The 27,450-nt window shown below is 37.9% G+C and overlaps 1 long non-coding RNA gene across 1 annotated transcript; it reads left to right on the top strand.

Moving 5' to 3' along the window:
* Positions 1 to 1,328: 1,328 nt before the first annotated feature.
* LOC138686445 (uncharacterized) lies at positions 1,329 to 9,104 on the top strand. Its single transcript, XR_011325829.1, has 5 exons — positions 1,329 to 1,465; positions 2,100 to 2,218; positions 2,776 to 4,975; positions 6,467 to 7,919; positions 8,306 to 9,104. It is a non-coding gene; the product is annotated as an uncharacterized lncRNA (long non-coding RNA).
* The last annotated feature ends 18,346 nt before the right edge of the window (positions 9,105 to 27,450 follow it).

Genomic DNA, 27,450 nt, shown 5'->3' with positions numbered 1-27,450 from the left:
GGACAGAGATTTCAGGTTAGAAAAATCTCTTCTGGATCATTTTTAAGTTCATTTTAGTTTGAATGCTGAAATGAAATCTGGCACTGCCGTACTTCATAGAAGATGGATTGGTAGGACATGGCTATTGGAGGAGGATTAGGAGAATTAGTAGTTCTTTGGCAAGGGGTTGGAGAGCAAATAAAAAACTAATTAATGAGTACTAAATTAGAATGTTATATTCTGATCAGTGGCTGCATTTCCTTAATAAAATTTGTGCAGGTTTTTCAGGCACTTTATACCAAATACACATGAAAAAAAGTGAAAAGTGGAAGACGCCAAGTGCCTAAAAAAATACATTATCATTAATGCAGAAGACTTACATGAGAGGTTTTAGAGGCAATTAATTGTGCTACATCTTCAGCTGATATGAAACAAAGACAGTACTGTTTTACATCCACATGTTAACTATCTCAATTTCTAGACAAATGCAAAACCCAGAATTTTTAACTTTTTTTATGAGTTCACAAAATTCATCTGTCCGTTCAACTAAGTCCATTCTAACCCCATACTTATAAAACAAATAAAAGATTTTAAAATAAAATTTGTATATGGGTAATTTTTGTAAAGGTAATACCCTATAATAAAAGTACACAAAGAATTGGTATTGGAATTGCTGCCCATACTATGCTGCAATAAATGGGTGGGTTTTTTTATATCACAGTGACCGAGTTATATGTTGCTTTTGTTTTCCTTGCCATACCTGCCTTTTTCCTGTTTTAAGATCTGCTTTATAGTCTATTCTTTATTTCTGAAAATGTCTGCTTAATCAATTTCTGTTTATGTAAAAATGCATGGATTAATTTTCACTGTCAGTTTGCTAGTGTCATGGTTTAAGCCCATCCAGCAACTAAGCACCACGCAGCCGCTCACTCACTCACACCCCCACCTCCAGTAGGATGGGGGAGAAAATCGGGAAAAAGAAGCAAAACCCATGGGTTGAGATAAGAACGGTTTAATAGAACAGAAAAGAAGAAACTAATAATGATAATGATAACACTAATAAAATAACAACAGCAATAATAAAAGGATTGGAATGTACAAATGATGCGCAGGGCAATTGCTCACCACCCGCCGACCGACACCCAGCCAGTCCCCGAGTGGCGATTCCCTCCCCCACTCCCCAGTTCCTATACTAGACGTGACGTCCCATGGTATGGAATACCCCGTTGGCCACTTTGGGTCAGCTGCCCTGGCTGTGTCCTGTGCCAACTTCTTGTGCCCCTCCAGCTTTCTCTCTGGCTGGGCACGAGAAGCTGAAAGATCCTTGACTTTAGACTAAACACTACTTAGCAACAACTGAAAACATCAGTGTTATCAACATTCTTGGCATACTGAACTCAAAACATAGTCCTGTACCAGCTACTAGGAAGACAGTTAACTCTATCCCAGCTGAAACCAGGACACCTAGTAACTCACCTTCTTCAAGGTAAGTCTATGTTCATTTAATAGCTTTTGACATCAAGGTATTTGAAGAAACTACTTTTTCCCAAGTAGTAAAAACATAAATTTATGTAGTTGGAAAATATCTAGATTTTACTTCCTACTTGTTTTGCAAACAAGAAATCAAAGAACATATGCAAAAGACAGACATAATTCCTTAGCTTGTGGAAATAGAATAAGTAATCTCATTATGTGCCTAATGAGGTTATACAAATGAGTGCTAATCTCGTTTCCTCTGAAGGACATTTAAAACTAAATTTCATATCATAAGCTGAAGATAAATATTACCTAACAGGTCATATGACTAAGATTATGCCTAGTTTCTCTCTTTTCTCTTCATCCTGATTTCTTTTTCCTTAAAAGAAAAACACTTTTGATTTTTTTTTATTTTGATCCTGCTAAAATAAAAATGTTTTCATTGAGATAAAAAAACAATCAAATGTTTTCATTATTTTCTTTCAGAAATAATTTTTGGTTTCTCATTAAATAATTTGGGTCACTGCAGTTTTTGAATTCTAGATCTCATGAGTCATAGCTCTGTAATAATTCAGGAATGAAAGAAAAGACAAAGGGTATTGTGGCTAAATTTTTTGCAGTAGCACTTACACCCATTTTCACAGGCCAGATGGCCCTCCTGTGACAGCAGACACCATGGTACTACTTGTCATGCAAGCATAACACATTCAGAAAGCACTCAGCCATCTCACTGGGTATGGAAACAAAACTGAATCAAAACTAGGTGAGTTTGGAGAACATAAGATCTTTACCATCCTTCAGTAGTGAAGGAACAAAAGAAGGTTCTGATGGTTAATGCATTGGTCTTCAATGCCAGGTAAGTGGTTAAACTCTATTTTAACACCATCTTGCTCATATATTAAAAAAAAAAAAAAAATCTAAAAGAATGCATGGTGCTATGTTGCAAGCTAGTAAACATCAAGAAAAGATGTTCAGATGATTCAGTAGATTATTTTTTTCATTTTAATCTTGGAAGATCAGAAAAAAGCAGTTAGTACTCCAGTTGAAAGAGTCAGCACTTCCAATGAGTTAAATATCTACAGTAATTTCATGTAAGATGAGAATATATCATAAAAAATTAAATAATGAAATAGCTAAGGTTTTTATATAAAAAGAAGTCTTATATGAAGAACCATCACTGGATTTTACACTTTAAAACTTCCCTTGCAGTATTTTGGTTGTCTTTGTTTCTTTTAAGCAGAGGAAAATGGCTTCTGAATATGAAGTGTTTCAATTGCTACTCTTCACCTACAACCATGTCAGGCTATTTTATTTTGCCAGGTTTGGATTTCTCTGGATGAACTCAAACTTCCCAATCTTTTGCATTTGTCTGGTAAAAATACTAAGACATTGTCATTGCTTAGATTTTAAAATGGGCTACCAAAATGATAAAAAAGAATGTTGCAGCAGTTAGAACATTTATCTGAAAAAAAAAAATAAAAAAGGAAGAAAAAGAGTGCTGCTTGCTTCTACAGATTACTTGTGCTGTGCTGCACTAGCAAATCCTCTAGCCTTGTAAACAATGACTCAGTTCCCTCTTCTACCTCCCCTTTTCTGAGCATCCTCAAGATTATGAAGAATCCTCAAGCTTTTGAAGCCACTTGAACAACACAGCCATCTAAATCCTATTGTCATATATGACTACAGAATTTAAGCATCATTAGAGCTTACTTTGTTCTAGTCCTAGTATCAACTTTGAAAATGAGTGTCACAACATTTTATCTTTATAAAATTTCTCTCTAGGCTTGTCTTTTTTTATTATTATTATTCTTATTATTCTTTAATTTCAAACAGGGAGCTATGTTGATTCTGAGGTAAAGAAATATATTAATAATTCTGAAATACTCAGATGCTGTGGTATTTTTAGATATACTGAAAAGGCTTATCCTTCCTTGCTACTTTAGTGGTTGGCAGAGAGGATGCACAGTCAAGGAGCAACTCTGGCCAGCTGTGCTAGCTGTCACATATCTTAATAAACTGCACTCAGGAAAGTAGCAGAAATTCTATGAAATACTTGCTCTGATGTAATGTGACCACTCACTTGTATTGCGTTTCCAATACTGTCAATTTAGTTTGTATTCTAATCCTTTGTTGCTCTGAAAAATATTTAAGTATATTGATTGACACTCTAAAGCAGCAAGTGCCCAAGCATCCTGTAGATTTGCTAAGTTCCCACCGTGAAAATTGTTCTGGGTTTCTACTGAAAAAGGTAAAAGTTGCAGAACAAAGGTGATATATTTTCTTTTCCATAAATTCATAGTATTTTTTACCATTGTTTTGTCCTACATTGTTGGTATGTATCTCTGCTCCTGCAGAACATGACAGACCAAATTATATATTTACATTACTAAGACCATGTTTATAGCAAAAAAAAAGTTTTATTCAAATAATTGAAAATTAAATACATTTTAGCCTAGCATATGACATACTTAAGGATCTTTGTTAGTCCTGTTAATAAGTTGAAATAAATCATTCTTGCTTATCATCAAACATTTGCCTAGATGTTTTTCCTTTGGTGGCAGAAGTTTAGCAATGAAAATGAACTAACATTTCAGTATTTATTGTATTTCTGCTTTGCTTTATGTTTTGGTGGTTTTTTTTTCCAAGAAAGGAATCCTCTTCTCATATATTTATTCTTTTTAAGGAGTTCTCATAGGCCTGAATTAGGAAAAAAGGTCTTGAAAAGGAAGCCTTTGATGAGATCTGGATGTTACAAGTTAAGAGTGAGCATCAATAAGCGTTTAGGTTACTTGACAAATCATTAAGAAGTACAGTGTATTAAAAATACAGAATCAAATTTTATGGCCCATATGTATTGTCCATTTGTGTTGCAATATTAACTAATGTCATGTGTCATGATCTACACTATTTTTCCAACAGTATTCAACCGATATATATGAATTTCACTTAAACTTTCTATTGACTCTCCTCGTTGGGATGATTTCTTACAGTAGTCTTAACATAAAAGATCTTTGCACATTTTCCCCATAGAAATTGTTCTGCTAATCATCATGGTTTCCTCACTGGGACATAAATACCAAAGGAACTGGGAAGTGGTGGTGATTTGTTTAGACTGTAGCTTATTTTAATTTTACTTCATAAAGTTATCTTTATTTTTACTTAAGAACAGATTCTAAAAACAAAGTATCAATAACATAAAAAATCCTTATACAAAACAGCCTTTTCCTCTGCATGGAGCAGACTTTTTTTCTAATGAAGCAACCTCACTTCTGATAGTGTCTAGCAACAAATTATATTAATGGTATGTTCAGCTGAGACTGAGATAGTTTGGTCTATTACTGTTCATTGTCAGTATCTTATCCAGAATGAGTAGGATGAACTCTGCCTGCCATTAATGCTCAATTTATGTTTCCTTCTGTCTTTATTTCGGCAGGAGAATGTGCTAGCTGAGATACTGAAAACAGATGTATAACACCAGATGAAAAAATTCTGCATCATGTTGAATTTCTGTGGGCAGCTGGTATTATACCTTTTAAATGTCTCTTTATGTTTACCAGAATAGCATAATAGTCAATTCACTCCTCAATAACAAGCTGGCTGTTCTTGGTAAATAGAAAGGTGTTACATCTATTTCTCTTTCCATAATAGAGGCTTTCTAGTTCATCCATTAGTTTCACACTTGAATTAAAATCTAAACAAGTGAAGGAAAAAACCATCCAAACTAAGTTGTGCACAAGTACTGAAGATAGGAAAGGTTGAAGGGACAATTCCTGCTTGTAGTACATTAAACAGATTGCAGTTGTTTGTTTCTTTGTTTGTTTGTTTGTTTGTCCTTTGTTGGTTTGTTTTTTCTTTAATTACTTTGTATACTTATACTGGAGCATTCTTTCAGGGCCATTTTTACTTGAAGATGCCTTAATATTATGCATATAAATAAATGGTCTAGAACCCTTTGTTATAAACACATGATAATTCCTCAGACATTCTTTATGACATCGCATAAAAAGTCCAACAAAAAAAAAGGGGTAGAGTTTATAGTAACACCCTTTTAATCATACATCACAATTTTCCACTTTTTTTTTTTTTTTCTTTCCCCCCTGAGCATTTCTGCACCTTATTTCTTCAGGAAAAAGTTAAGAATGCATCACTGTAATCAGAAGTTCATTCCTGAGGTTTTAATCATATCAAGTAGCACTTCATTCTTTATGTTGCTCCATCAACTACGAGATCACAGTGAAAGACATATTTTAACATTCCTGAGGAAATTAGAATTTGACTCTGAATAAAGTACTAGTCACTGTGATTGAACTGAGCAAAGCTTGAACCATTGAACAATCCCAAGCACAGAGAAATTAATGTTTTACCCTTGACCTGAAATTGGTACTGTGACAACATTATTTAGTTTGCATTGCTGTGTGTTCGATGCTGTAATCAGGGGCTTAAGTATCTTGCACAGAAATATATTCTAGTATATAGAATACATCCGTGTCTCTTTCTTATTATTTTTATTGAATCCTACTAGTAGTAGCACATACAAGGTGAAAAATTATGGAGAGGCACTTTTTTTACTTAAACTCTTTTACAGCTGGCTCAACTTGTAGGCTGAAAAGGCATCTGCCTTGAATGGCAGTTAACAGTGGGTGGTCAGACCACATCTGCCAGCAGCTGAGGAGACTGATCTGGTCTGTCTGAGTCTGATTTGTCCTCCTGATGCATACTGGGGAGTCATTACTTAGAGGTCAGCTCTTTGCAACAGTCATAGAAACCACCTCCCTCCCCTCTAGCAGTAGCGGCAGAAGAATGCCTTTTCCTCTGTGCTATTTTCTGCAGAATTCTGTTTTTCTTCCCTTGTGGGGACAGCCATAGACCTAGCTTCTCCCCCTTCCTACTTCTCACAAGGAAGTGAACAGAAGCTCTTGAAAATGAAAGGAAAATCAGGTGATGCCATTTGTGGATGTTGAGTAGGAAGAGGATTGCATTGGTGATAAGAGGGTGCCTCTCTGCTTCCCAGTGGAGGGGAATCAACTGGAAGAAGGACTCTAGGAGGCAGGAAGGAGCCAAGATGTGATTCAGGGGGAAATTCTGCTCCTACCACAATCCTGATGACAACTCCACTCCAACATCCCTTCTGAACTCCCCCCTTGCACAGACCATTTGCAGTGGACAGCAACTTGCTTTTCATATCTGGCTGAGAAGCCTCAAGTTGGCTGTACTAACTCTGAGCTAGAAAGAAATAATTAATTCTATAACAACTATGGCTCAAGTGTTATGAGATGCTTAGAAAATATTAATTGTGAAACAGTAGAATGTAATATTGCATATTTCTGCTTATACTTTTATTTGAAGTGTTTTAAATTAAGTAATATCTTGATGGATTTCTTGCTTTCTGCTTGTAGGTCTTATCTACACCACAGATTTTAGATACATTTGTAACCCAGTAGAAATACGGTGGCTTTTAGCCTAAGCCATTTTCAACATTTTAATTTACACTATTTATATCAGCTAAGGATCTGCATGACATGGTGTCTGCTTTCCTTCTTCCTCAGGGATATATGAGAGCTGAGATGAAAAGACCATTGACTATAGCACAGTCTCCACGATTGGCTAGGAACCATGACAATAAAAGTATGTGCCCTCCTAGTTTGTCACCTTCCTTGAAAATGCTCCTGACTTCAGTAGCTCTTAGCTCAGGCCAGCGGGGAGAAGTATGGGAGGACTGAACTGGCATGAGGGCTACCACATAAGTGTTAGTTTCAGTGCCAGCCCATGCTACGTAATGTGGAAAACATGCAGTGGCATTCTCGCCAAAGGATGTCACAGATGACACAGTTGTATAGGGGTTCAAGAAGCAGCTGAATAAAGTAATGGATGAAAAGTCCTCTGAGAAATATCAATTATGTATAAAACATAATGTTTCTGAGCCCTAAATCAATGCCAGCTTGAAGATTGGTCAAGAGTATATAATTTAAACTGGTATAATGTATGCTGACCACTTCCTTATAGCTTTTATCTGAGCATTAGCTTTTGTCGACCATTTGTATATCATTAGCAACACTGAACACATGAGCAAGTGGTTTAAGTGACAAGTGTAAAAAATGAATAAGGCGGCAGCCACAAGGTCACTTTGTCATGGTTTCCCACGGTATGAATTAGAAAACAAAGTTAAGAGATTTTTTTTTTAAGCTTTTCAGGAACTTACAGGGTTAATATACTCCCTGAATGGGAATAATGCATTTTTAAACACTCAATGGAATTGGCTTTGGTTTAGAAATACAAATATGTTTTGTATAATCAAAATTTGTCCAAATATCTTTAATGCCTTTCTTTGATCTAAATAAATAAGTATTTGTTTAAATCATGTGGAAAGCTCTTTATAAAACTGGTGAAAACTATTAATTTTGCATTTCAGGTAATTAAAACTTGCTTATGTGGGACTATGCTGATCTGACCCATATTGGACAAAGGTAAAAAACTGTTTTAATATACCAAAACATATGAGATTTTTTTTATTCTTTGCTTAACCTAGATTTCAGTGGGGAGCTTATTGCTAATACAAATTAAATAGAAAGCTTACCTATTTCAGTAGAGAGGAAAAGGATAAGCCAGTAGGCAAGGACATATTTTCCATGATAGGAGGCCTTTCCAAGTCTTTTGGTAATAATCTGGGGATGCATTATCTTTTTAGCTAGCAGTAATAAAATAATAAAAAGTATAATAGAAAGTATCGTTTAATCTTTAATTTTCCTGAACCTGAAAAGTTCAGTTTTGCTTAAGGTTTTCATAATTTTTTTTAATATAGAAATTGTATGCACATCAGTAGCAAACAAACATAATTTAATTTGTCTTGCAGACAAAGCCTAATGGTTATCCACGCCACCCAGAACTTAAAAATGGGTAAATATTCTCTGCAAATATGTGCAAATATTTCTGTGGCTGTGCATGGGGTTTACGTGTTGAGGTGTTGGCAGTGGGGGGGCTGCAGGGGTGGCCTCTGTGGGAAGAGAGCAGGGACTGCCCTGAGCGAGACACAGCCAGTCCCAGCCGGTCTCAGCTGGTTCCAGCCAGTTCCAGCCATTCTAGCCAGGACCTCCGTGGCCCCCACCACTGCCACAGCTGAGCCCACCAGCCACACTGGTGGCACCTCTGGGAATATGTATTTAAGAAAGGGCAAAACACTGTACAGCAGAGTGAAGAGTGAAGAAAAAAGTGTGAGAAAGAGCCCTGCGACACCCAGATGAGAGAAAGAGGAGGAGAGGGCTGAGCTGCAGGCTCCAGAGCAGATTCCTTGGCAGCCTGTGGAGACACCACGGTGGAGCAGGTATTTTCCTGCAGCCCAAGGAGAGCCCATGCAGGAGCAGGCTTACCCTGAAGGACTGCAGCCTGTGGACAGGACCCACACTGGAGCTTGGGAAAAATGTGTGAAGAAAGGAGTGGCAGAGGGGAGCTGTTACAGACCAATTATAAGCCCCCCATCCCCACGCCCTGTGCTGCTTCAGGAGAGGAGATAGAGGAGCTGGGAATGAAGGAGTGAAGTTAAGCCTTGGGGGAAAAGAAAAGGGTGGGGTGGGTAGAAGTTGTTTTATTTTTTCTTTGTTTTTCACTATCCAAACCTCTTTTAATTGTCAGTAAATTAAATTAGTTTTCCCCAAGTCAAGTCTGTTTTGCTCATGAAGGTAATTAATAAACAATCTCCCTGTCTTTATCTCAACGTACGAACTTTTTCATCTTATTTTCTCTCCCTGTCCTGTTGAGGACAGGGAGTGAGAGAGCAGCTGGGTGAGCATTTGAGAGCCAGCCAAGGTCAACACAACACCACAAGTACTGCAAAGCAAAAATCAATATTCCAAAATATGGAGACTGATAGTACGCCTGCTGGCTTGTTGTGTAAAACTAGAGAGTAAGAAGTATGTGCAAAAGACCTTTCACTGACATTGCATCATTTTCATATTTGAATTTATCTGCTTAATTTAACAACATTTTATTTGAGTGTGAAGTGTAGAAGTGGTGAAGGCAATCAAAGTGAAATAGCATGGAAAGTTGTTACATAAATTTTATTGCTGGAAGCAGAAAGACCCTCAGATTTGTAAATAATTGCAGCTTCTTTGACAGTCTCTGATTGTTCCTGAAAAGTTTATAGTGATTAAGAACTTATTTGTATTGCTTCCATTGGTAGTGCTTTGCAGCCATGAATAGGTTATGTACTTTTCGTGATACATTTAGGCCATAGGCAGTTTCATAAACTTACTCTGTTCCTTTGACTTTACTCACTGCTTTTAATTCTACTGACTTGAAAAGAAAGCAAGCAGAGAAATAAATATTCCTGGTAGATATATTAACAGAATTTTAAAATATTATTATTTAAACATTATTTACCAAAACTTCCCCAAACCTAATTACCCCTTAGCATCATTACTCTTAAAAAACATGCTTGATTTTCTGATTTAAGCCAGGACTTTTACTGTAAATTTTTTCTTCCCTGTAAGATCAGCTGAGAAGTTCTCTCTGTGCACAAGGCTATCTTTTGGCTATTTTGTATAGCCCTTCTCCACCAAGTAGAACACATACCATTCCTGCGCTAACCCCACTAAGCGATTCTGTTGCTAGTGGACTACTGCATGTAGGTGTATGGGGAAAGAAGATAAAGGCCAGATTCAACACAGCTGAAGTAAAAGGAATAATTCCAGTTTATTTCAGTGGGATATAAATATAAGATTATGTCTTATTTACCTAAGGGGACATTGGCATTAATTATATTATTTAAAGAATGTTTGCCTGACCTCATTAGATGCAGGAAGAATGGAGTACAGGTACCATTCTTACTGAAACAGTCATCCTTTCCTCTGCTAACCCAAATTTCTCTGAGAATGAATAACCAGCAGGAAGATGAAGGAATAGGTCTCCAGCGTGATGCAACCATGACCTGCAGATTTTTTTTTATCAGGTATAGATAATTAGATAGCTTCTGCTTCTGTATTTGAGGTAGGAATAATGCTAAGTGCAGAGATCACAGAAGTCTAAACAAACAAACATCCACACGAAATAGTCTTAAATATTGTGAAGCTGAGTCTACAATTGATTCTCATGGGTGAATATGGTTTGCAATAATACTTATGCATGTGTGTATAATGCATGCAACGTTCTGGTTTCTATAATCTCTACAGCATAATAACTGCAGTCCAATTACTTCATCCACCTTTGTCTGCTTATTTTAACTAAATAGTGTCTCTCCCCTGTATGAGAGATGCAGTTGGAAAAGGGTAGTGTTAAAAGAACTCAGAAAACTTTAATATAATTGTAAATAAAAAATAATTCTACGTTGGAAGCAGATGCTTTCATGAATATTTATACATTTGTCACTTTCAGTTTTTTTATTGATATTGTAACCTTTGGAGTAGAGGACTTTACTGCTCATCTTTAGGATTTATTGCTTTACATTGGTTCCCTATAGTCTTGGACCAGACATTCAGTACCCATATTAATGTGTGATGACTGAATGCTTATTTTTCAAAAAATATTATAACAACTGGAATTGCTAAAAGCTCCAGAGCTGACCAAGTGCAAGGCTTTTAAAGTATTTGGCACTAGAATATAAATTTTTTACCACCATAAATTCAGATCAGGCCCCAGTCTCACTGCCTTCAGAAAGAAGTGCCAGACTTGTCTGCACATTGTTGTTTTTATAGTAGTAGAAAATGTGTGAATAATGGCTTGGCAGCACATTCTTAAAATAAGCAACAGAAATTATCTAAAAGAGAAATGAGATACCAGTACAGTAATGCAGGTTGGAGAATCTAGTGAACTTTATGCAATTTGTTGGCAAGAAGATTCAGAAGTGATGGATGTCTTGTAATTACCGAGATGAATGTGAAAGATATTTTTCAGGTGTAGACACTACTTAACTGGTGTCATTCCTAAATTTCATTTAAAAGTTTCATTGATTTAATGGTTTGTGGACCAGTAGCTCTCACCCTTGAAAGAACATCTGTTGTCAATGTGCTCATATTTTTAAATTCACATTGATGCTTATTTCATAGTAATTCATTCCACTTATTAGATTTGAAAGAATTGCCATTAACGGAAGCATTGGACACTCACAGATGCTTTCATTAAAGTATTTAAAATGTTCACATGTTTTTAGCATGCAAGGGTTATAATCAGGCATTTTATAGCTCTTTATAGGAAAATGCTTGGTGCTCCACCTAACAAAATTTTGCAGTCAGCTTTTTTTTTCCCACATCAGATGCTAATTTGAAAGCTACTTCGATGGAGAATAGCATTACAGAATGACAGGATCATAGAACAATTGATATTGAAAAGGACCTCTGGAGATTGTCTAGTCCAACCCCCTGTCCTTAAAGCAGCATAAAATAAAGTCCTTTGCTGGACTGACCCCAGTAAGTCCATGTCCGTCTTATCTTGCAGAGCCCAGGACTGGACACATCACTCCAGGTGTGTCTTCATCAGTGCTGCGTAAAGGGGAAAGATAACTTCCCTTGACCTTCTGGCTGCGCTCTTCTGAACACACCCCAGTAGGCTATTGGCTGCCTTTGCCATGAGGGCACATTGCCGGCTCATGTTCAGTTTTGATGTCCACCAGGACCCCCAGCTCCTCTGCAAAGCTGCTCTCCAGCCATGTGGTCCCCAGCGTGTACTAGAGTATGGATTTATTCCTCCCCAAAGGCAGAACTTAGCATTTCCCTTCGTTGAATTTAATGAGATTCCTGTTGGAATTCCTGCAATTCTTCCAATTGTCCAAAGAAGGCCTCATCTACTCCTTCCCAATCAAGTGGTCTGTAGCAGACAGTCACCACAGTATTGCCCATGTTGGTCTGCCCTCTACTCCTGACCTATAAGCTCTGAGCTGGCTCATCAGCTGTTTCAAGGCAGAGCTCCATGCATTCCCCTGCCTTCCTGGCCTGCCCTTCCCCATGGACCTCTATCCATCCATTGCAGTGCTCCAGGCATGTTAGTTATCCCACCACACTTACATTATCCCAAGGAGATTGTAGCCCTACAACTGCACACAGACCTTCAATTCCTCGTGTTTGTTCCTCATGCTGCATGCAATAGCATAAAGATACTTCAGAGAGGCAGTGAGTCATGCTGATTTCCCAGTTCCTATTTTAAAGGTCTCATTTCCAGACAGGCCAACCATTTGCCAAAGATATTTTCACCCCACTTTGTCAGGTAGATCCTCTCTCTTACATGCCGCTATCAGTCTTCAAAGCTTGTGCATGGTCATAGAAACCAAAACATTGTTGCCACCACCAAATGTGCAATCATTTGACCTCCAGGGTTGTCCAGTCATCCTCAAGCACATCCATCTCACTATCAGGACCAGGGAGACAGACATGCCCCAGTCCTTGACCCTCACCTCCAGAGCAATGTAGTTAAGCTTGGTACTTTTCAGCCCTCCCTTGGAAGTATCACTGGTGCCAACATGGAAGAGCAATTGGGGATAATAGTCCAAGAGTCAAACTAGCCACAGCAACCTCTTCACTACTTCCTGACTGCGAGCCCTGGGCAAGAAGTAAATCTCCCTAGATGATAGGCAGGGCTGGGAGATGGGATCCTCTGTCCCCTGCAGTTTCTCACTACCAAGACTTGCTGCTTCCCCCCCACACCGCCAGTGCCCCCCAGGTGGCTCAGACTCAGCTGACAGAGATGCTCCATTCAACAGCTCTCCCAGGTTTTTGTCAGCTGATGGTGGTGAAGCTATTCCATAGTTGCAAGCCTTCAGGTGGGGTGGGAGCCTTCCTGCTGGTACCAGAAACCACAGGCTTCCAGCCTTTGCCATGGCGGGAGTTTCCACTTTGCAAGCTGATAGGCACAGGCTCTGCCTGCCTCTCAGCTTCCTCTGGATGTTTGCACTCTTAAAGCTACAAGGTTTCAGAGAAGATCCAGTTGATCTCTTTCTCATTATCTCTGATGGTGTGCAGTCTCCTGATCTGCTCCGGCAGCTCCTTCTCTTAGAAAGCCAGTCCCTTGAGAACTGCCCACCTGCTGCAAGCTAGAAGACACTGTGTCCCAGCCTCAGCAAGAGGCCCAAGGTGCTCCCTGCAGCTGGAGACTTGCAGAGCCATCTTTCTTCGGGGCCTTCATCTAGGTCAAGGCCTCCAGTCTTGCAAGGACAGTTACTCCAGTGGCTGCTGGGGACTGTGGCCTGTGGCACTTTACCACTGTCGTTGAGGTTGTGTATAATGGTCAGAGCAGTGTTACTGGTCCCTTCTTTGTGCCTTTCTGTATGAACTGCTGCACAATTAACTCATTAGTGCTCAGCCAAATAACTCCCATTGATCTTACCTCCTATTGTTTCTAGACGTGATATTCAAATAAAGAAAAATAGTTTCTTCAGTTGAAAATAAAACCTTCTATTTATCATTTTTGAGACCTCTTTACCCACTTCTTTTTTAATTCTTTTTTTCCCCTAAATACAGTGTGATTTAGACTTTTATGTGGCAGATGGTGGCGGTTTTGAAGTTCCATTCTGTAAAAGGTCAAAGAATTCTTCAATGCATGGTTTAACTGGCATCAACCAGTTGAGGGATAGATCTGTCCCAGTGAAAACCTTGAAAGTACTAAACCTTTAACTAAGAAATATTCTTGTATTTCTCTGGATGAACAGAAGGAGCTGAATCAGAAAAAAATTGTGCTGAAAGATTAAATAGATTTCCTTATTAAGGAATGTCAGGGGTATGTTAACAAACTTTACAGTGAATTGGAAAGACTTGCCAAACAAAATGAATCTGAGTTCCTTTTGAAAACAAAGGGTGAAAAGAAAAAAAAAGGAAGTGAACCAAAGAAAGATAAAATAAGAACATGAAAAATTTCATGCACTATAACTTTAATTTTTACTCTATAATTTTTTAAAGCCCTTGAGCGCTTTTTTTGCTTGGGTTCAGCATAGTAACAACGTGGCAGTATACTTTGTACAGTTAACATGGATATGTGTACCACATTCCCACAAACTTCCAGCTGTTTTTTTTGCTTATATGAAGTTAGCTCACATCTGTTATCAATTTTAATAGCTGATCTAAAGCTCAGGTCTAGAATTAAAAGTTATATTGGCACACAGCAGTAACAGGTCTACCAAATGAAAGCTGAAATAAATTGTTCCATACAATAATATTGCATTAAATAAGAATACTTAATCTGAAGAAGAAAGGAGATAACACATTTGAAAATTACAATTTTCATGGACATTTATCATTTTCCATCTTTGAGTTTAATGAGGTCAATAACATAACATAAAAAAGGTAATAATTTCACAGTTTTGAAGGTACTTCTTGTTCTGATCTTTAATGGTGTAAGAATTAGCTATTCTTCAGTTCTTGTCCTAACCAGTTGAGCTGTGTGCCTATGGACTAACAATGATTTGCTGCATTTCAGCAATGGATAAAATGAGACTCGAGTGTGCTCCCTAATGCTGCAAAGTATTTTGGAAGTCATCTGAATGTGGAAAAGGCCTTGCAAGGTGAAAACAGCAGTCTGCCTATCTTCCATCACTTTTACCACAGTGTTCAGAAACTGAGAGAAGTTGTCCCTCATGCGTGAGAAGGATAACACCAACAGACATGACATTTATTCCAGTTACTATGCTAACCTTTAACCGTTTGCATCCAGCAGAGTACTGCCAGAAGGTCAAGGAGGGATCTTATCCATGTGTATAAATACCCAACGGGAGAGAGAGAGACAGGCTCTTTCAGTGGTGTCCAGTGACAGGACATGAGGCAGTGGGTCCAAACTGCAATGCAGGAAATTCCATTTAAACATAAGAAAATGTATTTATTTTTATTGTTTATTGTTTATAAAATGTATAAAATGTATAAAATGTGTTTATTTATTACCATGAGAGGGAGTGAACACTGGCATAGGTTGCCCAGAAAGGCTGTGGATTCACCATCCTTGGAGATATTCAAAACCCTACTGAACACAATCCTGGGCAACCTGCTCTAGCTGACCCTTCCTGACAAGGTGTTTGGACTGGATGACTTCCAGAGGTGCCTTCCAACATCAGCAATTCAGTGATTTTGTGATAATGTTTAAGATATGCATAAGACTTGGATGCAAATAGTGACACAACAGCATACATTATTTTGCTCTTTCTCCCCTAATAATTTCTAACATTTTGTCTTTTCACTCTATTGAGATTACATCCTTGTGGGCCTGCCTATCACAACACTAATATGCTCTTGAGTGACCAGCTTAGAACTAATCATAATGTTGTTTGTCTTCCCATGTACATTACTTTATATTTACCTATAATTAATTTATAAAGTACCATATCTGGGAATGCTCAAGTGCTCTATTTTCAACGCTGGAGCAGAGGTATCACCTTAAGAAGCGTTAGTCTTAAGATTGAGACTGTAACAATAAGACCTTTTTTTCAGGCAAATGTATGAAAATTAAAGTCCTTCTAGCATCTGTCTGTTCAAATACATAGGAATAGATACAGCTGCTCCTCTCAAACCAAGGAGAGCACTTGTAGTGCAAGCACTTCTTGGAATGAATAGAGACGGGAGAAGTGCGATTAGTAATCAACTACTGTTAATTAGCAGCCTCTCTTGTACTCTGTGCCAGAGGGTCTGGTAGTTTAAATGACTGATTCCCTACAGCGCCATATAAACACAAGTTCATTATGCTTAATTTTCAATCTCTTTTTACAATTTCCCTTTTGACAAGAAATGTGCTGGCATATGACCCCTACATTCTTCCAGGTTTATAGGTGTTTTCTCATTTGAGAGAGTCGGCCAGCACAATAGCAAAATCTAGGATTCCTGATTATTTTCACACCCAGGTAAGTTTACATAATGATGTAACAAAAAAACAAAGGACCACAACACTGTAAAATATTACTGCAGACCAGAGCTTAATATGTCATTGTTTGATTGGTATGAGCTGGTATAACCTTCGTGGAAGGCTTGGAAAAATGTCTTCTCCATTGATTTTAACAACGACAGATCACTGAGTGCTTGATCTACCTCCTTTGTGGGTTTTTTGTTGTTGTATTTTGGGGGCTTGGGGGTCTTTTTTTTGGGGGGGTGGGGTCAGTGGAAATTTATTTGCATTTTTTGCAAATAGCATTTAAAAATTCTGATGTAATTTTTCTAGGAATCTTGCCCTAGCACTGTGCTATAAAAATTTACCATGAAACAGATGAAATCTGAATTAGTTTATAATGCTGCAATTTCAAAGTGCAGGTAGAATTTGCCATCAGCTTTCAGTGTGCTGAAAACTTCTATGATCCTCAGGTACATTGATAAGCTACTGATGTATTTGTGCACTTACAGGTCCCTGACTCCAGCCTGCAGAATCTGATGTTTACATCAAACTGTCTCTAGAAAATATATAAATGGCAAACAAACTCTTTTATACCTGTATTGGCTTAGGTTTATCTTCCAAATATTATCTCAGAAATGAATAGTTTTTAAAACACTATTTTTCATATATGTACCCCCAGATAATGGTAGCACAACTTTAGTTAATTTAGGCAGAGGCAATACAAGCTTCTTGAGAAGAGGTAGAGTGACACTGTATAGAGGTAGGCACAATTTTTTGAAGATTATTAAGTTCATTGAAAAGTATATTTTGCATCAACAAAGCTATTAATAAACTTAGATAAAATGCAGTCATTAATTTCATATGAGAAAAGAGATTTTTATGTCAAACATTTAATTTCAGCATTTTCTAAATGAAACCTACCCTTTCACTTTAAAGTAGTGTTTTCATTTTTTAATTGATTAAAAAAAAAAAGAAGAAAAGTTAATTAGGTCTAAAATGAAATGCAGCATTTAATTACATGTCAAATTGAAAATATTGAGTTGATTAAAACATTTCTTGGTCTAGAATTTTTAGAAGGATCTAATTTCTGAAACTAATTTTCTCCTTGTCATCTAATGTTATCTTAAAGTTCTTGTTCCACTTTTAAAAAATATGTAGGTATTTTGGAAGATAAAACTGCCAGGGTAAGGAATACAAACCCTGGACACACCTTTAGGATTTCAACACAGACAACTTTTAATTTTCTTTCACAATGGAGGGCAAGGGCAATGTAGGCATGACAGAACTGCAAAACACCAAAAATATAATGATCCCCTTGAGCTTGATATACAGGGTATTACACATAAATATACAGGCACACATGCATGCCCATATGCACCCCTACAGCTCCTCTCACAGGGATAAACTTTTCCTCTCCCTTGTACTGCCATCTTCTCTTTTGCATGGCAGGTTATTCACAGATCTGTGCATGCAACACATCCACACACTGTTTCTGAGGTTTCCCATCATAGGATGCTCTATATGCTTCCCTTGGACCTTCAGGATTGTTTTAGGCTTTGTTTTTAGGCAGATGTTTGGTTATCTCTCAGCATACCAAGATTGCTCACCATTTTATTCCAAACAATCAGGAAATTATATAACTTACAATCACACTGCGTTTCACACTGGGTTGTCCACCAGGCAGTTCCTCCAACACAGGGTGTGCCCACTCTGCAAAGGTTAGTCCCAACTTTCTCCAAAGTCAGTATTAAGCTTCATTGAAGGCTCATTGGACTGTTTCTAATAAGTACATGTAAAATGAATAGTACATTAGATGATCTCTACTGATCTAGGGACTTGCATCAATGATGAACCCCAAAATAAATAACAATCTTCATTTTACTTGAGATCATGTAACCTAAAAAGTTATTGGAAGTAAACATAGAGCTTCATTACTTCATTTTACAAAATGGCTTTTCATAGTAAAATAGCAAGACAAAAATCTTTGAAAAAAGTCACTGCACCTAGACTTTCAAAAATATTCCATGAAATCAATTGGATGATTATGTTGCTGTTGCAAATGTATAATATTCTTTTTTTTATTTGTCTTATTTGTCTTATATACTTCACAAGTTCTTCTGGGTAATAATTTCTAACACTGCTGGACAAATTACTGCACGTAAAAGGCTCTTAGAAAAATGCTATTTAGGAAATATCCAGTTATTTAAATATGATTATTAAGCATGAAACAGATCAGCATTACATCTGTGCTGACACATTTTGCAGCTCTCTTTAAATACCCATGCAAAATTCTGTCTTGCCATAGGCTGTAGGTAGTTAAAAAAGTTTCTAACTAATGCATATATAAACAGACATATACATGTTTGTACTTATATTTATATCTCCACTTTTCAATGTACAGATAGGGATGTTTTGATTTTCTGTTAGAAATCTCGGGACTATTAAGGATGCAAATGTCAGACTCCTTGAAGGCAAAGGCTGTTTAGTTCTAAGTTCAAGTTTATTTCCATACTTGCAGGTTGAGAGTATAAATGTTGCAGTTATTTTTAAGTCAATTTGAAATATGTTCATCTTGCAAAATTCCTGCAGATTTGGCATTTTTCCCTTGATTTTACTGCGTAATGTATCTTTCCAATCTAACATTTGTCAGTAGAAGAAAATACTTTCATGCTAAATTGGGTAAAGTGCAAATCTCAAAATGAAGCCTCTGTATAAACTGAATCTTATATTCCATACGGACATGTAAACTGACAAATGTGCTTTATGCAAAATTATGGGATTAATGGGAAAAATATGCAACAAAATGGGATTAATGTGCGTAGTGACTGGAGATTAGACACAGTAGACAGCCAGCTTTGGATTGCTACCCCCAAACCATAGCTTAGAGGAATACCATAAAAATACTGTATTATAACAGACATTTCAACATGATTTCAATCTAACAAGTGGAAAACCTTGCAACAAAGATCTCAGTTCTCAGTCAATATGTCTCTGTTAAATTCCATGGCACTGCATCCATTTTTATTACCCAATGATGTGACTTTTTATTTGTAGACGAATACAACTGATAGTGAATTTAAGGAATGAAAGACCTTTTTTTCCTGAAAAAAACCCACAAGCACACACAGTACATATGCTGGCAATCTGGGCAAAGAGGTTTAGGTATAACTGCAAATATTAACCCAGACATTGCCTCTGTGGTGGAGTTACAGGTATAAAGGCACAGCAGTTAGGGGAAGTTTGCATTTTTGCAGCTGCAGTTTGTGAGAGGTTTCCTCTGGGCTTTCTTCTTTACAGTGTTTAATACTCATAAAAATGACACAGTAAAATATTCATGAATAGCAGGTGTAATGCATTAAACATGATGAGCCTGCAGTGGAAGAATAATACTGTTGAAGTAATTGAAAGTTGTCAGCACAGAGATGTACACTGTCTAAGGATATCTGGAATATAAGGGTATGTGGATTGCAAGGACATCTGATCATGAGTGTCGTGGTTTAACCCCAGGCAGCAACTAAGCACCATGGAGCCGCTCACTCACTCCCCCACACACACCCAGTGGGATGGGGGAGAAAATCGGGAAAAAGAAGTAAAACTTGTGGGTTGAGATAAGAACGGTTTAATGGAACAGAAAAGAAGAAACTAATAATGATAATAATAACACTAATAAAATTAAAACAGTAGTAATAAAAGGATTGGAATGTACAAATGATGCACAGTGCAATTGCTCACCACCCGCCGACCGACACCCAGCCAGTCCCCGAGCGGCGATTCCCCGCCCCCCCTTCCCAGTTCCTAAACTAGATGGGACGTCCCATGGTTTGGAACACCCTGTTGGCCACTTTGGGTCAGCTGCCCTGGCTGTGTCCCCTCCCAACTTCTTGTGCCCCTCCAGCCTTCTTGCTGGCTGGGGTGAGAAGCCGAAAAATCCTTGACTTTACTCTAAACACTACTTAGCAACAACTGAAAACATCAGTGTTATCAACATTCTTGGCATACTGAACTCAAAACATAGTCCTGTACCAGCTACTAGGAAGACAGTTAACTCTATCCCAGCTGAAACCAGGACAATGAGGATATCTGGTTAATGACATGAAAAGCTACTTTAAGTTTTAAATTTTTCTTGAGAGTTTATACTATGTTCATCTGTGTGTGAGTCACTAGCAAACTTAAATCTGAATTAGTTGGTCTGGAGGAGGAAACCAGAATCTGGAAATACCCAAATTTGGACCTGGAGGCTGGATGAAAAGTTGTGGGTAACTTGTTACGGGTAACAAGTTATGGGTAACAAGTTACGGGTATTTAATATGTGCACAGATGCTGGACAGGATTAAGGTCAACTCCAGGGTCTGAGCAATCTGTAGATGTGAGCATAGACACTAATTAAGACAGTGAGGGTGTGCCTATGTCCCCGGAGCAAAGTACAGTGCTGATCAGCCAGTATGGCCAGCCATGTTTCTGCTCTGTGTGCTTGAGTGTACTGGGAAGGGGAAAAGGAGGTGGTCGCCTGTGGCAATCAGGCTGAGGAGGGGATGGGAAAACTGTCCTCTGGGCATGGCGGTGCTCGGCGGTGCTCAGCCGTGACACCGTCCACACCCAGAGTGTGGAAGCGTGGCTGTGACTGTGGGTTATGGTGGTGAGTAACGCACGAAGTGTAATCTAGTGTATCCCTTTTTCCTAAGGGTGGCATTCCTCTCAGTTTATAAAAGGTTTTCAAAATGTAACCACAGAAAACAAGCTGTTAAGTAACCAGTCCTTCACAGTGCAAGATGATGGATATTTTGCAGTTGACTTTTTTTTTAAATGTTACATTTAACGTTTAAACTTTTTCATTAGCTGTCCCTCTCTTCATCCTTCCAGACTTAATAATTGAAGCTTGGAGAAATCTGCAAAACAGCTGCAAGCTCCATTTAACACTTCTGTACTTTTTTCCTTATATCACAATAACACAGGGTTCATTAAACACCCCATGAATTTTGTTATTGAGTTGTTTCAGACACCTTGCCCTTGCCAAAGGCTATTCCTTTTATTAATGTGCTAGTACTTTTTTTTTTTCCAAAATATGCTTTTACTTTTATTAAGCTTGTTTATAATGGCATCTGTCTCAAGAATGCTTTTGGACTTCTTTAATATTTACCCCTATCAATTCTCATTTGAATACATACACAGTTTAAGTTTTCTAAGTCACTGGCAATACCAGCTGGTTGCTGTGGAGAAATTCCTAAGCAAAATTATTTTAAAAAGATAGAAAAAGGTACTTATAGCTGAAACTTCTTTTGTGTGGTTCCCCATTTCTGGTGCTTGTGACACTGGATGAAATGAAATGTGTGGGTTTTAGTGAAGGCAGAAAGTACCTTTGGGATTCTGGAGGAGAAAATAGCGCACGGTAAGAGCTACATTACACAAGTGTTGCATAAATGTAGATGACTGGGGAACCCCAGAACTGGATGCAGTACTTCAGGTGAGGTCTCATGAGAGCAGAGTAGAGGGGCAGAAAAATCTCCCACGACCTGCTGGCCACACTTCTTTTGATGCAGCCCAGGACACAGTTGGCTTTCTGGGCTGTGAGTGCACATTGCTGGCTCATGTCCAGTTTTTCATCCACCAGAACCCCCAAGTCCTTCTCTGCAGAGCTGCTCTCAATCCATTCATCCCTAGTTTCTATTGACATTAGGGATTGCCCCTGCCCAGGTGCAGGACCTTGCACTTGGCCTGTTGAACTTCATGAAGTTCGCATGGGTCCACTACTCAGGGTCCTGTCAGGGTCCCTCTGGATGATATCGCTTCCCTCTAGTTTATCAGCTGCACCACTCAGTTTGATGTCATCTGCATTTTGCTGCAGGTTTGTTCAGACTGTTATGAATTATCACTATTTTGCAGTATTCTGAAAGTACAGAAAAGAAGAAATATGCACTAATAATGGTTTAGTTCTGACAAAAATTATTAACATATCTCAGGAAGCAAACATTGAATATTTTTCATATAAATTTACACTAACACATACATCTGATAATTGTCTGTTTACTTCATTTTTAATGCAGCCTAGATTCTTTTCAGCCAGTTCCAGGTGAAGTGTCCTAGCCTGGCCATAGACTTTCAGAGAGAGAGAATGAAAAGAGCTATTCTTTTTTTAACTCTCCTTATATGTCAAGCAAAAAGTCTTCTCTCTGCTATAGTGTATTTTTTCTTGGTGCTTTCCAATTCTCAGCTGCATGCTAGTCAGAGCTGCCAACACTGACTGTAACATTTCCTTTTTAAAACACTTGTATACAGATTGGGGGCATTTCTAGTGGTTTAGGAATATATCCTTCATGCTTTAGAAAATGCTTCCTTGCATCTAATTCTATTTTTTTCATCTTTTTCCAAGGCTGTATAATGTAATTTATGACTCTAGTGTCACATCTGTGTGTACACCTGATAGTTATACTGGTTCTTTCTTATATGCCCACCTATTAAAGCAATTGAGCCATGATGTTAAAGCTGTTCTTCAGTCCAGACCAAAACTTTTCCTATACAGGAACATGGAAACCATTAGGAAGCCCAGTGACAGACTGACCCTGGTGTCATAAGCTATTGGATGTAAAGAAGTTACTACAGCCTGTGCCAGTAGATTTAGTTTTTAGAAGGACCATCTGTATTTTTAAAGACATGCGTACAATTATTTTGATTATTATGGACAAATGTTTTTGAAATTAAATAAATGCATGGAAATCATACTATTTCTTCCTTTTAACTGGTTGCTTGCATTGATTTGATACATCATATCTTCAAGAGTATGCCAAAACTATTCAGCTTTCTGCACTTTTGCAAAACATAGAAAGCTTGAGAACAAACCACAGTGAATTAATTTAAAAATATACTTACAAAAGGCTCACTTATTACAGTTTTGAACTTTGCCACTGATTGCAGAATCATTTTGTGGTTAATTGAGAATAAATTGTGAACATTCTGTCAGCAACAGAAAATTATAAAAAAGGGAGACAGTCCCTCCCTCCCAGTTTAGAAGTAAGAATAAAAGAACAAGGAACAGTCTGGCATCTTCAGCATATAATGGCAGACTTTAATAGTTCCAATTTTTTATTGAAAAGGACTCAGACGGAACATTTAAGTAAATTTCATGTATGTTAGGCAGATGTTTATGGAACATTTTCAGGTATTAAAATAAGCCCATAATAACACAAAACACCCCCCTCCCCCCCCAAACCTCAAAGTTCTTTCTGCTGTACCTGGTTCATGCACACACTTAAATCACATGCTCAGGTCTGCAGCTTGGAGAGGAAAGTCAAAGAGATTATACATACATTTTCCTTCAATCTGTGTATTTGCAGTTTATGCTGGACTATAGACATGTTAAGTAATAATTGTTAAAATGAAAAGAATCAAAATATATCTTTTTTTTTTGGATGCATGCAATCTTATTAGAAAGCACTTCAGGGTTTTTGGTTATTGTTCCATGCATATGTTCCTGTGAGGCTGGGTTTTGTTCCAGCTTTTTGTTTTAGTGGGCCAGGTTGCCTTTATCAAGCAGCTGAAAGACCATTTCTTATATTTCACTGAGGCTCTGTCATCCATTCATGTTTAAAGGTTTCATTCTGTAGCCCTGAAACAGTATAGAAAAAATGATGAACCTGATCTAGAATTAAGTCTGACTAGTTCTAGACCTAATCTCATCTAAGAAAACCTCATTTAGTGTAAATATTATTTTGTTTACATTTTTAGCACTCTCTTCATGAACAATATTATCTCATTGGATTTATTTTTTTTCCGTTTATGCTTGTTTTCTAAAATTCATACAGGAATTAATGGCAATCTGATGAACAGAGCTATTGCATTAGCTTTTATAGTTTCTATTGCAGATGTGAATGTTTCTGAGGCCATTTTACCTGTTCAAATAATTTGAAGACATTCTTGTATTTAGCTTCTTTTTTCCTTATAAGAAGGCATTATTTATCAAGAAAGTATCATGCAGGACCCTTAGGATATACACTATATATTTTACACTTGGTTTGCTACTAAGTTCAGCTACTAAAGGAAGACTTGTTCATTCTGATTTGGGAGGGGAAATCAGAACAAAAAACTGTATATTCCATGTGACTTGAGCAAAAAAAGGTAAAGAAAAAAGCAAATTTTAAAACCCACAGAACATAAATATGAGTGTCATACTCCTCAAAGCAATCTGTAACGGATGAACGGTCTCCCACAATGCATGAATTTCATTTACAGGAAGACATTATATAAAGGCTCTTCAAAATCGGGAAAACTCGGTATGTATATATCTTCTTCATGGTGAAACACAGTCCGCTAAAGGAACAAGAACTTATTCATTTTGTATTGTGTAGCAAAACTCCAGGTGATTTAAACAATACAAGACCAAAACTTAATTGAACCACTATATAAAAATTGCCATCACTGTTTTTATAGGAGGCCACCAGTGACATGAGAAGGCTTCAGTAGATGTTGAATAGAAAGCAGGTGGAATAAGCTCATTGTTTTTGCTGTTAAAGTAGAGAAACAGGGCCTTGTTTGCTGAGAACTATGGCTTTCTATTCTATCTGAGGATTTTTATCAGCTCTATGAAAAAAGAACACAGCTGGACAGCTGAGATTTTTTTTTTGTAAATTTGCTTCTCTAAGATTGACTCTTCTTTTTTTAAGATTTAACATGAGAGGACAGAGAATTTGTTGCTGCAGGGATTCTTTTTTGTTTTAGTTCTGCTGTGTGAACATGAAAGTGCCTCATTTACATCGTGTACACACTTGGAATTTCTATGTACTCCTTTTTTCTTCATTTTAAATAAAATATCTGACTAGCTCATGCCCTTCTTTCTTTTCAGTTGAGGATATAGAACTTCCAGTGCCTATCTCAAATGGTTATGAAAGATGAAACTGGGGTTAAAAGGGATACCAGAAATCGCTGTTATTTTTGGTAAAGAATCCTATTTAATAGTAAGGGATGGTACCTCTTCCATAGATACCATCCTTGGCTCTGTATGTTAGGAAAATGTTAATTATTAAATTGGTTATAGATTTCCAAACATTTTCTGTTTAAAGATAGACTTCTAAGCACCCTGAGTACCCACATGATTATGTAAGAAAAGAATACTTTAATAAGTAAAGCGATGGGACCATGCCCACTGAGACATATGATTTTACACATTATCTTCTTTCAGTATCTCTGTTTTATCATGAACCGTACACTTTAATACCTAGTCTTCAGGGGTTTAAGAGTCAGTAACAAACCTCAGTGCTCTGGAGAAACTCAAAAGAAAGAAACCCAAATAATCTCACATCAGATAATATATTTCTCTATGAATATTTGTTTTGAAAAATATATTTAAATGCTGTATTCTTATTGACAGTGAATCCCTTTTTGTCCTGGTTTCAGCTGGGATAGAGTTAACTGTCTTCCTAGTAGCTGGTACAGGACTATGTTTTGAGTTCAGTATGCCAAGAATGTTGATAACACTGATGTTTTCAGTTGTTGCTAAGTAGTGTTTAGAGTAAAGTCAAGGATTTTTCGGCTTCTCACCCCAGCCAGCAAGAAGGCTGGAGGGGCACAAGAAGTTGGGAGGGCACACAGCCAGGGCAGCTGACCCAAAGTGGCCAACCGGGTATTCCATACCATGGGACGTCCCATCTAGTATAGGAACTGGGAAGGGGGGGCGGGGAATCGCCACTCGGGGACTGGCTGGGTGTCGGTCGGCGGGTGGTGAGCAATTGCCCTGCGCATCATTTGTACATTCCAATCCTTTTATTATTGCTGCTGTCATTTTATTAGTGTTATCATTATCATTATTAGTTTCTTCTTTTCTGTTCCATTAAACCGTTCTGATCTCAACCCACGGGTTTTGCTTCTTTTCCCGATTTTCTCCCCCATCCCACTGGGTGTGTGGGGGGGAGTGAGTGAGTGGCTGCGTGGTGCTTAGTTGCTGGCTGGGGTTAAACCACGACACCTTTCCACCACAAAGCATCTTTCATTGCATTTATGTTGATCTTAAATTCCATTTTACATTGTTAAAGGAGTAGTCAATGGTGGCATCTTACAGTCAGTTAAACCCGAGTGCTTTGTGTGTTTTGTTTTGCAAAAGTCATCATCTGTGTTTTGTTGTAGGCTTAACTGTGAAACAAAATATATTTTTTAAAGTATTTTTAAAAAAGCAATATCATTGTATATTGAGTCTATTATTCACAGTCAACTCCTTTTTACTCAGACCCTTTGAATTATCTTACAATGTGTCTTAAAGCAAACTGAATAAAAAAGGGTGATTATTTGGTAATCCACAGAATTTAGTTATCCATATTCAGCAAAGAAGATAGCATTTACTTGTATTAAAATATGCATTTCCTGAGACTATTCGTAAACTGCCATGAGTTGCTGTTTGCTTTTCTCTTTTTTTTTTTTTTTCTTCTAGTCAATCACCTGATTGTAATTTCCAGAACTAGAGCAGATCCTGACCTATAGCTACTATTGAGTAAGGCTGATCGTTTAGGGTATCTTGCCAATCATAAGCAACATGAAAGAAACAGGTTTTAGACTAGAATAGAATAGAATAGAATAATTTCATTCTGAAGGGACCTACAACGACCATCTAGTCCAACTGCCTGACCACTTCGGGGCTGACCAAAAGTTAAAGCATGTTATTAAAATAATTGTCAAAATGCCTCTTAAACTCTGACAGGCTTGGGGCATAGACCACCTCTCTAGGAAGCCTGTTCCAGGGTTTGGCAACCCTCTCAGTAAAGAAATGTTTCCTAACGTCAGGTCTGAACCTCCCCTGACACAGCTTTGAACCATTCCCATGTGTCCTATCACTGGATCCCAGGGAGAAGAGCTCAGCACCTCTCTCAGGAAGCTGTAGAGAGCAATGAGGTTGCCCCTCAGCCTCCTTTTCTCCAAACTAGACAAACCCAGAGTCCTCAGCTGCTCCTCACAGCACATGCCTTCCAGCCCTGTCACCAGCTTCGTTGCCCTCCTCTGGACAGTAGGTAACCAAGGGTGGGCAGGGCATAGCCTGAGGGTGGCAACGCTACTGGGAACATTTACACTGCTCCTGGGAGCACGGGGTCTCAGGATCAAATCTGAAATGCTTGTGCACCAATGCATGAAGTATAAGAAACAAACAGGTTGAACTGAAAGCATTGGTTAGTTCCCAGAATGATGGTATCATTGGTATTAGTAAGACTTGGTGTAATAAGTCCCATGACTGGACTGTCG

This window comes from Haliaeetus albicilla, chromosome 8 (genome assembly GCF_947461875.1).
Source record: "Haliaeetus albicilla chromosome 8, bHalAlb1.1, whole genome shotgun sequence".
NCBI lineage: Eukaryota > Metazoa > Chordata > Aves > Accipitriformes > Accipitridae > Haliaeetus > Haliaeetus albicilla.
The sequence above is the reverse complement of the archived record's forward strand: the minus strand, read 5'-3'. Positions and strand labels throughout refer to the sequence as shown.